The sequence below is a fragment of the Pteropus medius genome, unplaced genomic scaffold (assembly GCF_902729225.1).
Source record: "Pteropus medius unplaced genomic scaffold, Ma_sr-lr_union100, whole genome shotgun sequence".
NCBI classification, from domain to species: domain Eukaryota; kingdom Metazoa; phylum Chordata; class Mammalia; order Chiroptera; family Pteropodidae; genus Pteropus; species Pteropus medius.
Window position 1 is genome coordinate 48,033,737 of NW_024344378.1, and position 15,648 is coordinate 48,049,384.

At 35.7% G+C, this 15,648-nt stretch overlaps 1 protein-coding gene and 1 pseudogene across 1 annotated transcript in view; one reads left to right on the top strand and one right to left on the bottom strand.

Annotated features, from left to right (window-relative positions):
• KAT6B (lysine acetyltransferase 6B) overlaps positions 1–15,648 on the top strand; it is a 165,489-nt gene that overhangs the window by 67,820 nt on the left and 82,021 nt on the right.
• LOC120610099 (uncharacterized) lies at positions 1,993–2,111 on the bottom strand (annotated as a pseudogene).

A 15,648-nucleotide genomic window follows, 5' to 3' on the forward strand; every position in this document is an offset into this window, starting at 1 on the left:
TGTAGTATTGCCTAATTACAGTCAAGTTTATTAGTGATCAATGTGATTTAGTGCTCTACCTGAGGATGGGTCTCTGTGATGGAGCAGAGTGATCTTGTCACATTGTGTGGATCTGGCAGGTCTTTCTGATATGGTTCCCCAACATGGGCCCCAGGGGTGCCAGTAGCTGGGCAGCTCCCTGCTTTTGAAGTAGAGTGTCCTTGTTGCTATTGATTGGGTTGTTCACTCAATTGTGAAAAAATAGGTCTAACCAAAAATGGTAGTTATATGATAATCTGGGAGATAAGTGTCATGTGAAGCATTACTTGTATTTGGATTGTGATGAGAGGGAAAAGGGGTAGGCCAGTAGTTTGAAGGAGAGATTTGGCGTAACAGGCTATCCAATGTAGTTATTGTCTGTAAGGGAACCCTGCAGATATCTTTTGTTAATGGAAATCTGAAGTTAAGCACCTCCCTGGTAAACTTTGAAATAGATTTTTAAATGCTCTCATAAATATTAATTGCTTCTAGAATTCACAAGGATTGAATTGGACTTGGATCTTGCTAAAGGAGCACATTACCTGACATTAGTCAAGCAACAGCTCATATTTTTGAAATTTACCCTTTGAGGAGTGAGTGCACAAAGGTGAAAGAAAACGTGTATGCCCAAGGCCTGCTAATAGATCTGCTTCCAGAAACATGAAGCGACCTGACCTGTGAGGATCACTTAGGGCTCCCCCAGCCGAGAACTATACCCAGTGCCTGCATCTCCTGCTTATCCAGTTCTCTTAGGCAAGTACTGTAGACCTGTCTTCAAGCCAGGCAAGAGTGTGTTTATTTAGCAAGTCTGTAGCATTTTCTTCATATAATGGATCACTGTACTTCCTCAAAGTATAATTAGTTAATTCAGAAACTACAAGTCCTGTGACAGAAAACAGATGTTGTTCTCACAAAAAATGAGAAATAAAATTCAATCAGATTTATTATTTAAATGATTTTTTTTTTTAATTGTAGAATTGTTGTGTGGGTAGCTTTCAACATAATTTTCTTAGTATTAGGTGCTTAGAACTAATTTGGATTTAGTTAATTCCATATTTATCACATTTAGTTCTTATTTGCTGCAAATGTTAAAGTAATTTATTTCTTCTGGAAAATTTTAGGATCTTATGAGTAATGGACTTCAGCCAAAAACTGGCAACTTTTTCAAGCAGCTGGATCAAGAAATTAGGAATTTCTTTAATAATGAACCATCTTTTTAAATTCAGCAATTTAAAAGGCCTGCATAGTTAGATTATAATTCCTGTGTATACTCAGTGCAAATTAATTTTTTTCTGTTGACACATTCTACTTTGTTTTCAAAGTCTACTTTATACAATTTCCTTAAAAGCAAAGAAAACCTCTTTAAAAATATAACTTTTCACATAGGGAATGTGGTCATTCATACAGTAGTAACTATGTATAGTGCCAAGTGGGTACTAGACTAGTGAGGATGATCACTTCATAAATTATATAACTATCTAACCACTATTCTGTATACTAATATGAAATAATATTGAATGTCAACTGTAATTGAAAAATCAAAAAAGTAGAAGGGAGGTGAAGGGTAATAAGAGTTCAGACTTCCAGGTATAAAACAAATAAGTCATGGGGCTGTGGTATACAGCATAGGGAATATAGTCAATAATATTGTGATGGTGTTGTGCAGTGTCAGGTGGTCGCTGAACTTATCATGGTGATCACTTCTTTAGGTTTAATAAATGTTGAATAACTATGGTATATACCTGAAACTAATATTGTATGTTAGCTATATTTTAATAAAAATCTTTAAAAAATATAGCTTTTCATTTAAACATGTTCTTTGGCAAAAGTAGTGATAATCATGATAAAATATTATTACATGTAGTCTAAGAGAATCATTTGTTTAAATCATCCAAGTGAGTCTTTATGTGTTTTTGAGAATCATGCTACAGGCTGATAAAGGCATATTCTACCCATCTCATTCTTTTTTTTTAATGCCTACAGCACCTGGTATTCCTAGGAGGTCTCCTATTCAAGTACTAACCAAGCCTGACCCTGCTTAGCATTTAAGATCAGACAAGATTGGGCATGTTCAGGGTGGCATGGCCGTAGGCAACCCTATCCCATTCTGAATTTTCCTCACTTCCTTGAATATGCCATGCTCCATATGCTTTCAGATCTTCCTTCACATGAGGTGTCTCACCAAACATGGACCCCGTTGTATACCTGCACACTTAGTGAGTCAGTCTCACTAACTCTCCCTCATCCTTTTGATCTCAGTGTAAATGGAACTGAACTCTGGGAGGCCTTCCCTGACTAAATTTTGAGCTTCTGTTGCCTCCTGTTTTTCACTAACATAACATCACGGTTATTAGTATTGTCTCATGTAAACTCAACCCCAGTAAGTCACTATATCTTTCTGTATCACCAGCATTACCACAGCGCCTGACACATAAGTTGTGGTGAATATCTGTAGAATGAGTGTTTCCTTCTTCATCAGCCTTTCAGATAAGGAATTACCTAGTTACCTTTGTCTTAAATTGAAACAGTTAACAAAAGGTTACATGTACTGAGGGATGAATTAAAATCCACTGCTCCAGTATTGCTGCCCATTGCCACTGTTATTCAGGTTCCAAAGATGATTTAAAATTTTTTTTATATTGCTTATGATAGTGGTACTTAAAATCTATAATTTTTATACAGGTGTTGTCATTGTAGTGACCCCATGAAACATCGTAATGCCCTGATGGTAACTTGTTTTGTAGATCACTTTTGCACTTTACTTATATCTATCGTTCTAAATTTTTTATTGAATTGTTGCTGTCTTTGATAATTTGATATTTTTTTCCCAAGTTAACTGATCTCTCACATTTGTATTTTTACAGTCTTAACAATTTTATCAGGAACATATTTTTCTATTCTATTCTATAACATGTCATGGTGCTTTATATAGAGCTTGGTTTCACGTGCAGCGTTGTGTCAGAATGAAATATCTGCCCAGTAGTACTGGATTTCATGTATTATGATTTACGTGTTCATGTGTATATCACTGAGTTTCATATTATCCAGAGAGTGCTTACAATGGTGGCTCAGAGTTGAGTTTCTTTATTGACTGCTCTGGCCATAGACATATTTGCAGTTATGTTAAATTTGCTTTGTACTTCTTACATAATTTATTTGCTTGGCTTTATTTTTAATTTTATTTGATATGTGCATACATAAATTCATTCTTAGTAAAATTAAGTTTGTATAGATATGGCAAGGAATCCTTTGCCCCATTATTTATTTGCATTGTATATCTTAGCATTTTATATGAAACTGAACATTTCTTTGTGACATTTCTACAATTTGATAAAATAATTCAATCTAAATAGTTTTTAAAAACTGATTTTGAAAATAATACAGAAAAGTTACAAAAATAGTACCATTTATATATGCCCTTTACCTAGTTATCTCTAACATTAATCACTTACGTAACCATAGCACAATAATTAGAAACCAGAAATCCATTTGTCCGATACTATTTACTAAACTACAGTCCTTACTTGAATTTCACCAGTTTTTCACCCAAGCATTTTTTTTTTGTCCCAGGATCCCACATTACCTTTAGTTGTTGTTTCTTCTTTGTCTCCCCTAATCTGTTATTGGTCCTCATTCTTTCTTTGTCTTTTATCACCTTAGCAAACAGGTTTGGGTATTTACTATTTTCTAGTCACTAAGATTGGTGCTTGGGGGTAGGGAGATGAAAGAAGACATGGCCCTTACCTTCTAGCTCTAATGAAGTAGACAGCACATATACAAGGAATGTCCCTACAATGTAGTAGCTTCTATAAAAGTCCTTTGCACTATTTGAATAGAGAGGAGACAGTTACTAACTCACTGGGTAACAGTGTTGAGGCAGCCTTTTCAGAACTTTTCAGAAGAAATGACATTTGATCTAAGTCTTAAAGAATGACAACTTTTTTTTTTTGAAAATGGGTGGAAGAGAAGTACATTGGACAGAGGCAACAATATTTTGCATGAAGACATAAAAGACTTCAGTAAATTTGTAGAGTAACAAATCACTTAATAGGGATGATGCATAGTGGTGGAGAGCACAGTGAGAGATGAAACTGGAAATGTACTTAGGAACCACCTGTTTTCATTGATTTTTAATAAATTCATCCTCATACTTATGCGGAAGTTTGGGCTCTCCCCGGCCCATTCAAGTTAATCATACTTGTGAACATGTAATGAGTATTTCTAATTTTAAAATGCACAACATTAAAATTTCATTATCTTTTTTGGAGAAACAAAGGGACCAAATAATTATATTCAACTATTATAGTAGAATCTAATACCTTTTTAATTCTGTTAGTAAGAATATGAATTCATTTTATAACATTTATTGAGCATCTATTATATAACAAACTGTTTTGGATAAGGGACATACCAGCAAAGAAAACAGAAAAATTCCTGCTCTCTTGTGCAAATGCATTCTATTGGTTTTAGTTGTACTATATTTGCGCTAATATTCCAAATAAGTTCAGCAAGCATTGTATCTAGGTGCTCGGAGGATACAAAATGAATAAATATATGATTGTGTCTTGAAGGAGAAAATGAATATCATTGAGTACAGATTTTCTGACACAAATAATTATATATTTTTCATATTCATGCTTGAAGATTATTTTCTAGGTATAGACTTCTGGGTGGTCATTTTAACACACTGAAGATATTTCATTATCTTCTGACTTCATTTGTCAGTCTAAGGCAGCTACTTGTGACTGCTTTTTAAATTATTTTCTTTGGTTTTTATTTTTCAAGTTTTGCTATGATGTCTAAAAATTGATATCTTTTATTTATTCTGCCATGGATCTGAGGATTGGTATCTTCATTAGTTCAGGAAAATCCTGAACTCTTATTTCTTCACCTTTTGTTTCCACTTTATTCTCTTTTTTCTTTCTTTTTGGGTTTCAAAAAAAAAAAAACATGTCAGAATGTCTCACTGTATGCCCTATGCCTCTTACCTTCTCTTCTGTGTTTTTCATCATTTTCTCTCTCTGAGTTGTACTTAGAATTTCTTCTCATTTGCAATTTACTAATTCTCTTCAACTATATCTAATCTGCCATTAAACTCATTCATTGAGTTCCTAATTTCAGTTATTGAATTTTTATTAGGGTATTTTTCAAATTTGTCACATTTTATAGTTGACCATTTCTTGCCATATCTTTAAGCTTGGTTTTTATCTCTTTGAATATGGTAAACATAATTTTTAAAAATCTTTGCCTGTATTTTCCATATCTGAAATTTCTGTGAGTCTGATTCTGTTGTTTCTTATTTCTGCTAGTTCTGTGTTAAATATTGTTTTTGAAAAACTGTTTATAGAAATAATCTGAGGTCTAGAATTTTCATGTGCTTCTGCTTTCTGCATAGTTGAGCGGTTTAAGGACTCCTCAAGCCAGCTTCATGATGCAGGTATTGTGAGTTGGGCTACAAATCCATGTGTAGGCTGGTTACTTCCTCCCTTATATGAGGCCCAGCTTACAGTAGGGGTTGGCCTACCAGAGACCCCAACTTATTAGGCCCTAGAGGCTACCAGGATTTCATCTCTGCTTCTCCTGGAGGATCAGTAAATAACCTCGGGACAGATGTGACTCTGCATGTTGGGCCTATCTTTTTGGCCTCCTGTCCTACCAGTCTTGGACAGATAATTCATTTCTGTCTCAATAGCTCTTTGGTGCTTGTTTGAAGACACATTATCCAACGTTTTACATTGTCTCAGCAGGAGGATTGCTATGAATTGCTTATTTTGTCATCACTAGAAGAGTGCCTCCAGCATTTACTGTCTAAACTAGATAGTTCAGTATTTTAGTTGTATTATTATTTTTTTAACGTTTGTTAATCTTAGGTTTTCAACCAGATCATATGTAAGCTTTGTGGATAGGCCTTGATATTTCTTATCCATCTCACATAGCATTTAATATAATGGTAGTGGATAGTTGGTTCTCTACAAGTATCTCTTGGTCGATTGACTGGTTAAATCAACCTATGGCGATTTCTCCTCTTTGTTCATAAGGCTGCTTTTGTCTCTCAAAGAGAGATTTGTTATACTTTAAAAGTTGCCATGGCCATTTTTCTCTTCTCTGTTGCTGTCTAACACAAGATGAGATAACTTCAATTAAACTGACCACTAAAAATCTGGCATAAAATGGTATCCAGGGAGCTTTTCTTAATATTAATGTATGTGTATTCTAAAAGGAATGATTATTTGGATATTTTGGAAATCCAAAATTTTGGTAATAAAGATATTCATATGATGATTTATTCTGAGCTTAATTTGCTGTGCGTTTAGTTTTTCTTTTCTTGTGCCTTAAGATTAAATGGTTTTCTAATGTAGATACTGTAACCTATTTTTAGACTATATTTTTTAAAGGTTTTTTGAAAGCAGATTTTTAAAAGAATTTCCAAGTGCAAACTGCCCCTTGTTCTTTTTTGTGCATCTAGGAAGTATATTCTAACCAGCGAATAAAAAGAGTATCACTTAGGATGTTGTATTTTTGCTTTTCTTCTTTTATCTTTTGTTAATGCACTGAATACCTGGTATTTTTAAAACGTACTTGTCCGTTATATTCTCACTTCCCTTCCAAATTCATTCTTGCACTGCTGTGAAAGAGTGAGGGTCCCCAAAAGCAGGACTGTAAGACCCTTATAATTCCTCCTCACCACTGGTTCTTCTGTATTTTTGGCAATTCTCTAGTGGCTGGTTGAACTATCGGTTGTCAGACTGACCTGATTTGTTTCACTTGTAAACAAAATGGCTTAAGCCACTGTTGATTTTTGTGGCAGCTCAGTTGCTTAGAGCAAGGTGCTAATGAGACACAGGTCATAGGTCCAGGCTCTGAGTGGGTTAGTAAGCTTTGCTCTGGCCCATGGCCACAGACTCTGCCTCCCCCTTGCCAGCTGTCATGCACATGTATGCCATGGCTCATTATGGGGACAGCGCAGGGGGTATAGATAAGACAAGGCAAATCTATCATCTCTGCCAGAAAAGACAGTTCTTACTGATGGGTCAGTAACCTTTTTGTTGGAAGAACAGCGCATTAGTATTAGCTTCCATAGATATGTCCATCTGAGTCTTTTTCTTAAAATAACTCTTGTGATTGTATGGGTTGTCTGCAGCAAGTTTAGAATACTGCTCGCATTTTAAAACATGTTTGAATGTAAGGATGGCTTTTTAGTTTGTAAAAGATCATTGTTCTCAGTTAGAGAGTCTTAATATTATTTTCTAAAATAGAAAAGTAAGTTTTAGAATTCAGATTTGATAAAGCACTAAAAAACTGTAAAAGTTATTGTAAAGAAATCTATCAAGTTTAGAAAATGGCTTCCAGGTTCCTTCACCCCGACCAACTCCCTCCTAAAAGAAAAGAAAGAGGGGAGGGAGGGAGGGAGGAAGAAAGGGTAAATAGATCGAAAGACAGAATGGTGCTCAAAAAAAAACTTTTCTAGAAAAGCATACGTTTCCTTTTTACCAGAACATTTTAGTAGACATTGTCTTGCAAAAGGACCCAAAGGTAATTATTAAACAGATTTTTTTTTTCCTTTAATAGCTTAGTTTTGGTGGCCTAAATTAATCTGACCAGGAATTTAGGCATTTCTTCATCATATATTTTAAGTCTATAGATGATCTGATTCTGTTGTGACTTAAATTCTTAACATGGCATAAAGCAAAGTGGGGAGGAGGGTGGTTTGTGGGTGTGTGTGTGTGTGTGTGTGTGTGTGTATTATTACTTCCTAAAGGTATTGTAGGCTCCGCGGTAAACTTTTTGGCTTAAATCAGTGAATCCTAGAGTATGATCTTGTACCAGTGGTGGTGGACTATGGACAAACACTTTATTTCTGTAATCACCTTTTAATACCTATTTGGGAGAAAAAAATCTGCTTCAGACCTTCCATTTCTTGGATATTATTGCTTAAAAGGAATTTCTTTTTACATACATTTTAAAAAGAATAAAAGTGAGCCAAGTTTAAAAATTATTTAAAAAATAATAGCACAGATGAAGCAGAATTACTGAGGATGGTCTGGAAATGATTGAGGATTGTGAAACACTGTCTTAATTGTACACTGTGGCAGGAGAAACTTCACACTCTCAGAAGCAGACTGTTGGGATGATTCAAGTCCCTAATGTTTAGCTAGAAGTTAAGTGAGTTGGTTTCTTAAGTTCTTGTCTATTTATGGATACGGGCTCAGGTAGGATATGAGTTAAGTTTAAAATCTTTGAGAAATAAACTCAAGACAATTTTATTGATGAGTAATGGGCAAATAATACTATATTCAGAATTAGTATGGAGGAGAGGGAGAAGTCTGACATTTATTCATTTACTTATTCATTGATTCAACCAATATTTCCTGAGCACCTGCCGTATGTCAAGCATTTTTGTACGAGTTGGGGATATAAGAAAGAACAAAACAGACAGATCTCTGCTATCATGAAATTAATTTACATTTTAATAGGAAGAGACAGGTAATAAACAATTAAATATATAGCACGTTAGCTGGTAATAAATGCTACGGAGTAAAATAAAGAAGTTAGGGAGTGATAGGGTTGGAGAAGCAAGATTGCTATTTTAAATAGTTCGATTAGGAAAGGCCTTCTTAAGAAAGCGACATTTGATTCTGAAGGAAGTGAGGGTGCATACCATGCATGGGGAAGGAGTGTTCCAGATAGAGAAAATAGTTAAGTACACACCTGATGGATGAGAGTGTGTTCTGACGTGTTTGAGAAACACAAAGGAGGACAGTGTGGCTGGAGTGGAGTGAGAGGTGAGGGCAGAGAGGGGAAGGAAAACTCCAACTTCATGCCAGCCCTCAGGAGCCAGTTTAAGGCCTCTGGCTTTGCTGGGAGTAAAAGAGAAGTCTTTTCAAGGTTTTGGGCAGATGAGGGACCTGAGCTGACTGACTTATGTTTTAACAAGGTGTTCTGGCTGCCCTGTTGAAAATCAACTGTGGGATAGCACCAAGGAGGCCAACAAGGAGGGTATTGCTATAAATCAAGCAAGAGATATGATGACTTACACTAGAGTTGATGGCAGAAAGAGTGGTGACAAGTGGACAGATTCTGGATATATCTTGAAGTGTAGCCAGTAGTATTTATAAATAGACTTTGATGTACAGTGTTAGAAGAGAAGACTTCAAGGTAATTAATTGGCCTAAGTAACTGGTAGAATGAAGTTGTGTACTGAGATGAACAGAGATAGTAGCAGGAGAGCAAAGGGGAAAGATGGCACATGGCAGAAGGTGAACTATACCTTTAAATTTTTAAAACTTATTTTTATTTCAAATAGCCCCATTCCCTGCTCCAGTGCACACAAAGGACCTATACTGGCTTTTATTCTGAATTTGTTACTGTAGATTTTTCTGGAATACTTTTTAAAACTATAAATAAAGTATCCATAGTATAGGCTATTTTACTCAGATTTTAACTTTAAACATCCTTCAGAAGCCATTTGCATCCAATAGCAATGCATTCTGCCAATGTGGTGACTAATTGGGTTAGAGGTTAATAACAAGACATTCTTATAAACATCATTGGGAGTGGTATATCCAAATGAAAGCTTGTATTAGGCAAAGATTCAAAGAACGGGAATGTTAAAAAACATGTTCCAAGCCAAGTGAATATTAAGAGTTTTAACTTTGAAAGGAACGGACGTTATCCTTGGAAATAACTATCTTAGTTTGGATGTTCTTTTTTTTAATTCTCATGTTTGGTTTTTTTTTTAATGAAAAAGTATTCATTCCTATCAGAATATCACTTCTTAACCATGAAATTAACTTTTTTAAAGTTGGAAATTCTGTGACTTGCTTCCTACTCTGCTGACTGGGCATTCCTCCTTTTGCAAAAAAATAGGAAGTTGGATTTTGTGCTTTCCAGCCAAGAGAACCACTTTTCTCTTTCTCCATAGGCCAGCTGAATACCTCCCCCTGCTCTGTGATGAAATCAGATGATGGAATCTCAGTTTGCTTTATTGAAGTTTTTTGTTTTTTTTTAACCTTTGTTTTAATTGAGCCTTTGGGATGTAAACTGTTTCTTAACATCTGAAAGTTAAAGGTCTAATATTGAAATTTATAGGATGCTAGAGGAGATCTTTTAGCCTCTGTATCCAAACCAAAATGTAAAATCTCTTTTTATTGTGGGAGAATCATTCCATACTTCCCTTCTCTCTTAGCCTCTCCACTCCCTCCATCCACAAAAATTTCAGTAAAGTAGGTTTCTTAAGTTTAGGGTCAGTCTTGTTCCAGTCTTTCTTTATAGTAAAATTTCTTTTTTATAATCTTCACAAAGGCACTGGTAATCACAGTGGTTGGCAGAGAATAAAGCATTTTGTAAAATCTATACCTGGAAATTGAGTCACTCTTATTGCTTAAATTTCCTTTACAGAATAACAGAGGTACTGTTGGATGAGTATTTTTGTTATAAAAGCAAATTAGTAAGAGGCAGAAACTGTCTATACAAGGTGATATGTAGGAGGATATCTGAAGTGGATTATTTCTCTTCTCTCTGTGTTTTCAAAGCTCTTTAACAATAACTCATATTACACTCATTACATAGTATTATCATTAATTTTTAGGTGTTATTTTATTCTGTAGAGTGGGAATTCTTTTATAACGCAGTGCCTGATATAGTACATTCATTCATCGAAAGAATGTATCGAGTGTTCATTATGTGCCGGACACAGACGTGGCATATGCGCGCAGGAGACAGAGCAGCAAGCAGAACAGATGCAGTTCTTACCACATGGAGCCTATAGCCCAAGGCAGGGTGAACAATCGCACAGATAACCATGCAGTTACAATGAGATAGTTGCAGGCAGAGTGAGGAACTAGTATCTAATATGTATATTAGTATATATCTTGTGAATACTCAATAAATGATTATTGAATTCGATTTTGAATTTGGATAGACACTTAAGGTTTTAGACTAGTCAAAAATGGAATTAAAAAAAAAAGAAAACACCATCGTATCTATATTGCCTATAAGAGGAAAATGTAGAATACTTTTTAAGTTTTATGTGTTTTTTAAATAACCTGACCCAGATCGTCTCTTGGGTCCATGCCTTTGTACATGTTGCACTATTCCTAGTCTTCTTCACCTAGCAATGCCTACTCACCCTTCAAAACCCAGACTAAATGCCACCTTGTTCCTTCCATGCCATCTCACAACTCCATTAGCACAGAGGACAGTGTTATATTTATCTGTGAAATCCTAGAACTTGGGTCTACCACTTCACATGGCGGCGGCGGCGCACAGAGGTGTGTTTAATGAGTGAATGTATCTGTTTGCATGCCTTTCTCAGTGCACACCGGAGACCTCTATGTGGCTCTCCCAGAAAGAAGTGACCTGTAGTCTGTATCCCATTCTTTCATTTAGAGAGATTTGTTCTGCCTCTTCTCATACAGGGTGGTAAAGGTTAAATGTAATAAAAAAGTAAGAGTTAAGCATTTTCAATAAATGTAAGGTAGTGGAAGCATCCTAATCAATATTAATTATTATTGCACTACTATTGTTTCTTAGAATACACACTTCAGAAATACAGAATCTTACTGAGGACACCAGTGTTCTTGGGTTTGACCTAGATGTTGAGGTAATAAACAATTCTCTACCAATTAGTGTGTTGGCCCAGTACAGGTGCTTGACAAGGCCCCTTTCAGGCTTCTGTACATCACTTCGACCCCCCACTCCAACAGTACAGTCTGCTAATGAATTAGCAGTCATATTTCTCTACTGGTAAAGGACTGCCTAGAGCAGATCCCTGTGGAGCGAGACCTCGCTGTTTCTGTGGATATAAAGAAAACCTCTTAAGAGAGCCTGAATGATTCAGGAAATCTGAACTTAAGAGCCAGGGACTCAGCAGGAGGTACCACTTCTTGGCTGACTGGAGCCTGCTGTAAGAAACCCTATTTTTTGGCTTTGACAGACTTGTTGGAGAAATTGAAAATCTCCTTTTTAAAAAACAGATAATTTAAAATTCTTTGTGATTCACAATCTCAGCAAATAGTGATGAGCTGTGTTATTCCCTGGTGGGATGGGGGAAGGGAGAAACCTCAGGGAGCTCTGAGTTCTCTCAGTAGCTCATCTCCCTAGCCTTTCACCCCTCACCCTTACTCAGGCGTCTTTCTCCTACTGGCTTGGCGTGAACCCTGTTTTTCCCAATCAGTTGCCTTTGTTGATGTCCTTTGCCATTTACAAGCACCCAGCACCACTTCGGTGCTGTCGAGAGACTGTTTGGCAGCTCCCACAGTGAGCTCTGCCCTTGGCCCCTATGCTGTCCAGCCTAGGAAGTGTGCGGACCAAGTGGTCATGTGCTGATTTCCAATGCTGGTAGATAGAGGAGACCCTTTTAGCTGCTCTAAATTTGAGAAGACTCCACTGGCTTATACAAGCTAACCTGGATCACAAGTCAAATATCTGAACACGCCAATAAAGAGTGCTCTAAGGAAAAAGAAATGGCCTGCCTGGCCTTTCATTATTTGGAAATTTCTTTTAACTCACAGCCCTCCGTTTCATCAAGGGTGAGGGCATGCAGTACAAAATTCAAGGAAAAGTAAATTGTGTTTTGTATAGCCGTAATATCAAAATTTTTACTCTGCTCACAATTTGTGAAATTGTTAATCCTGCCTATGAACCAGGATATTTGAATAAAGCAAAGTATTCCGTTGTTTTTTGTAAGAAGCAAGAGTTTACTTTCTCTTTCCCTGGTTAAATGATCACTTACTTCATAGATATGTAATTTTTTTTGAAAGTCTGTCATATCCGGGTTGTTGGTACATTAATCCCTGAAGAGGATATAAAAAGTGTAAGACCCTCTTCTCAAGAAACTAATGGTGTGATTGAATGATTGAGATTTATGTATGTGAAACACAGAATGCTAGATATTTTGAGTAGTAATCGAGTGCAATAGTGTATGATTTCAATTTTAAGTGCCATGCATGCAGGAAGGGAGATGAAGAACAAAAATTAATTAGTAAAATCCAGTACTACAGAAGGAATATATATTTGTAATATTTTCTATTCTGTCAAGAACAACTTGAATCGCTGATTTAATTACGGGTGGAGAGCCAGATTTTTATTCTGTACCTGAAAATTCTTAGCTCCTTTATGTCATTTGACATATGAACTTAACCTTTTTGGAGAAAGAAAACAAAGTTGTTAAAATTTTAAAGGTTTCATAGCCCTTTTCATGAAAAATTAAGACATCAACTCAACAAGTATTTATTGAGCACTGACCTTGGGCCAATGCATGTACATTTTTTAGTTTTTAGACAGCAGCAAAGTAACCCTGGAATAATGCCTCTCAAGATGACTTTGATAAGTACAAGATGGTGAGCTGAGCTGTTAGCCAACAACCTTTGTTTTTCTTTGCTGAATATTTTTCTCTTTTCTTGTGTAGTAGAACTTAAGAGTTAGAAATGTTCAGACTGTTTCTGTCCAAGCTGCATTCTCATCACTGTCAGGATTTGTTTAGTGATTTATAATTAATTAGATAAAAATTTGCAAAGCTTTTGGGGCTCTATAATGGGGAATGTAATATAATTTGGGGTGGTAGTGGTTTGGGCCTCATCTCTTAAATTTGATTTGTCTTTCACGATTTTATGCTTATATCTACCAAACAGAGATTCTTTTTTCTTCATGGAATTCGAAAGTGCTCATTTATCTTGGATGAAATTGGTTTCTTCTACCTATTGCTGGAGAATTTAGTTTTCTAACCAGAATGTCTGATTTGTTTTATGTGCTTGCCAAAAAGTTCCCAAATACTGGCCGCCTGAGTTCTGGCTAATGTTTCCAGGCGCTCTGTTTTGAAAACATTCCGTTTCTACCCTGTGTTACAGATGCTCTTGCATACAGTGAAATCCTGTGATAAATATTTTTCAATGAGCATAAAGTATTTGAAAAATAAACGAATGGCAGTGTTATCATTAGTCATACATTGACTGAGTGCCACCAGTGTATTCATCATCATGTTCAGGACATAGTCCAAGACACAATCCCTGTTTAGTGGTTTTATAGTCTAATTATCTGTGAAATGGTCATGTCAAAAAAGAGCCATGAGTTGGGCAAATTATTTGCAATTATGATTAATAACCTGCTCTGAGTAATTAATGGGAAAATACATGTGGCTTCTCCTAGGCTGCTAGTTTCAGATATTTAAGCAGTAAGTGTGTATTCCAAATAATTCCCAGTAAATAAAATAATTCTTGTTAATGCATTCTAAGTTTAGTTCTTACCTATGTTTTAACCCACTCAAGAAAAGTGTGAGCACAAGTAAATTTTCAAATTTGGTCAATAGTAAATTGTATTATTTAGAAAATTACTGCTTTTTACAGACTGATTGTCTTTGCAATATTTGTTCTTTCTTGATTATTTGAAGATACTTTGAGAATACTCAATATCTAGACATTTGTGCTTGATATAAAGTATTCATTTTGCATTAGATAAAATGAAAATGAAAATGTATTAAGGTTGGGCCTACACAATTCAAATATTGATTTCAATTTGATAGATGGAGTTCGTGGGCAAAATATTTTGCAAAGTTTTTATTTAATTTACTTGTTATTTTGACTCACATAGATTTAGTTGAAGTGAGACATAGTAAGTATAGACTTTAAAATTTATGTATTTGAATAGGTTTTTTCCCACCCGTATGCAGATGCAGTTTTTAGGTAATTTTCTTTCAAGAATGATCATATGACCTACTTGAATTCATTATGGTAGATTTTTTAATTTGATGTGATAAGAATTTGTTGGTTCATTTAAAAAGTTGGTTAAAAGTAAGGAATAAAAATGATATAAACATTTTATTAATATTTAACTTATAAGATATGGCATATATACGTGTGTGTGTGCGCGCGTGTGTGTGCGTGTGTGCATGTGTGCATGTGTGCATGCGCCAGTTTGGTGGAAGCTCCAGTCTTTTCTTTGAGCATGGGTTGGAGTTTCTCATCTTTTTACGCAACGGTTTTTAGTCAGTTTCTTTAAAGGCACTTGTGAAGCAGTCTGAATGCAGAACCCTTCTAGGCTGTAAATTATTCCAAACTTGGTACAGCTTTTTTCACATTAGTCAGGTCTGTCTAAAAACATTCAACTAAGTGTCCATAGAGACTACAACTCTTTTTGTACACATATTTTATTGGATGTTGGATAACAGTACAGTATTTAATTAAAGTACTTAATTATAGTAACAGGCATAACTGATATAAACAGATTTGAAAACAAACACAATTAAGCACAGAACTCAGCAGGTGGAAGCAGAAGTACATGGGTGTCCTAGACAATAATAGCTTATTAGCTCCCAGCCGTGAGCATTTTGTGGGGAAATAAAGAGCTCTGGATTGGTGAGGCTGTTACATGGTGGTCAGTTAGGAGAGCTTTTTTTTTTTTCTTTTTGATTCGAGGTTGCCAGGTCGACTCTCCATCTAAAGGACCTCCTTTCTTTTCCTGTTCCTGCATGAATACTTGCTTAAGTCCATTTATTTTAATGGTGATGGCTGCCAATCCGCCCCTTTCCAACCATGTCTACTTCCCTTAACTTTGGCTGTTTTTTTCTACCTGTCTCTCCTACCTTTCATTGTGAAATTTGCATCAAAATTTACCTCCTTATGGAAGTTGCATCAA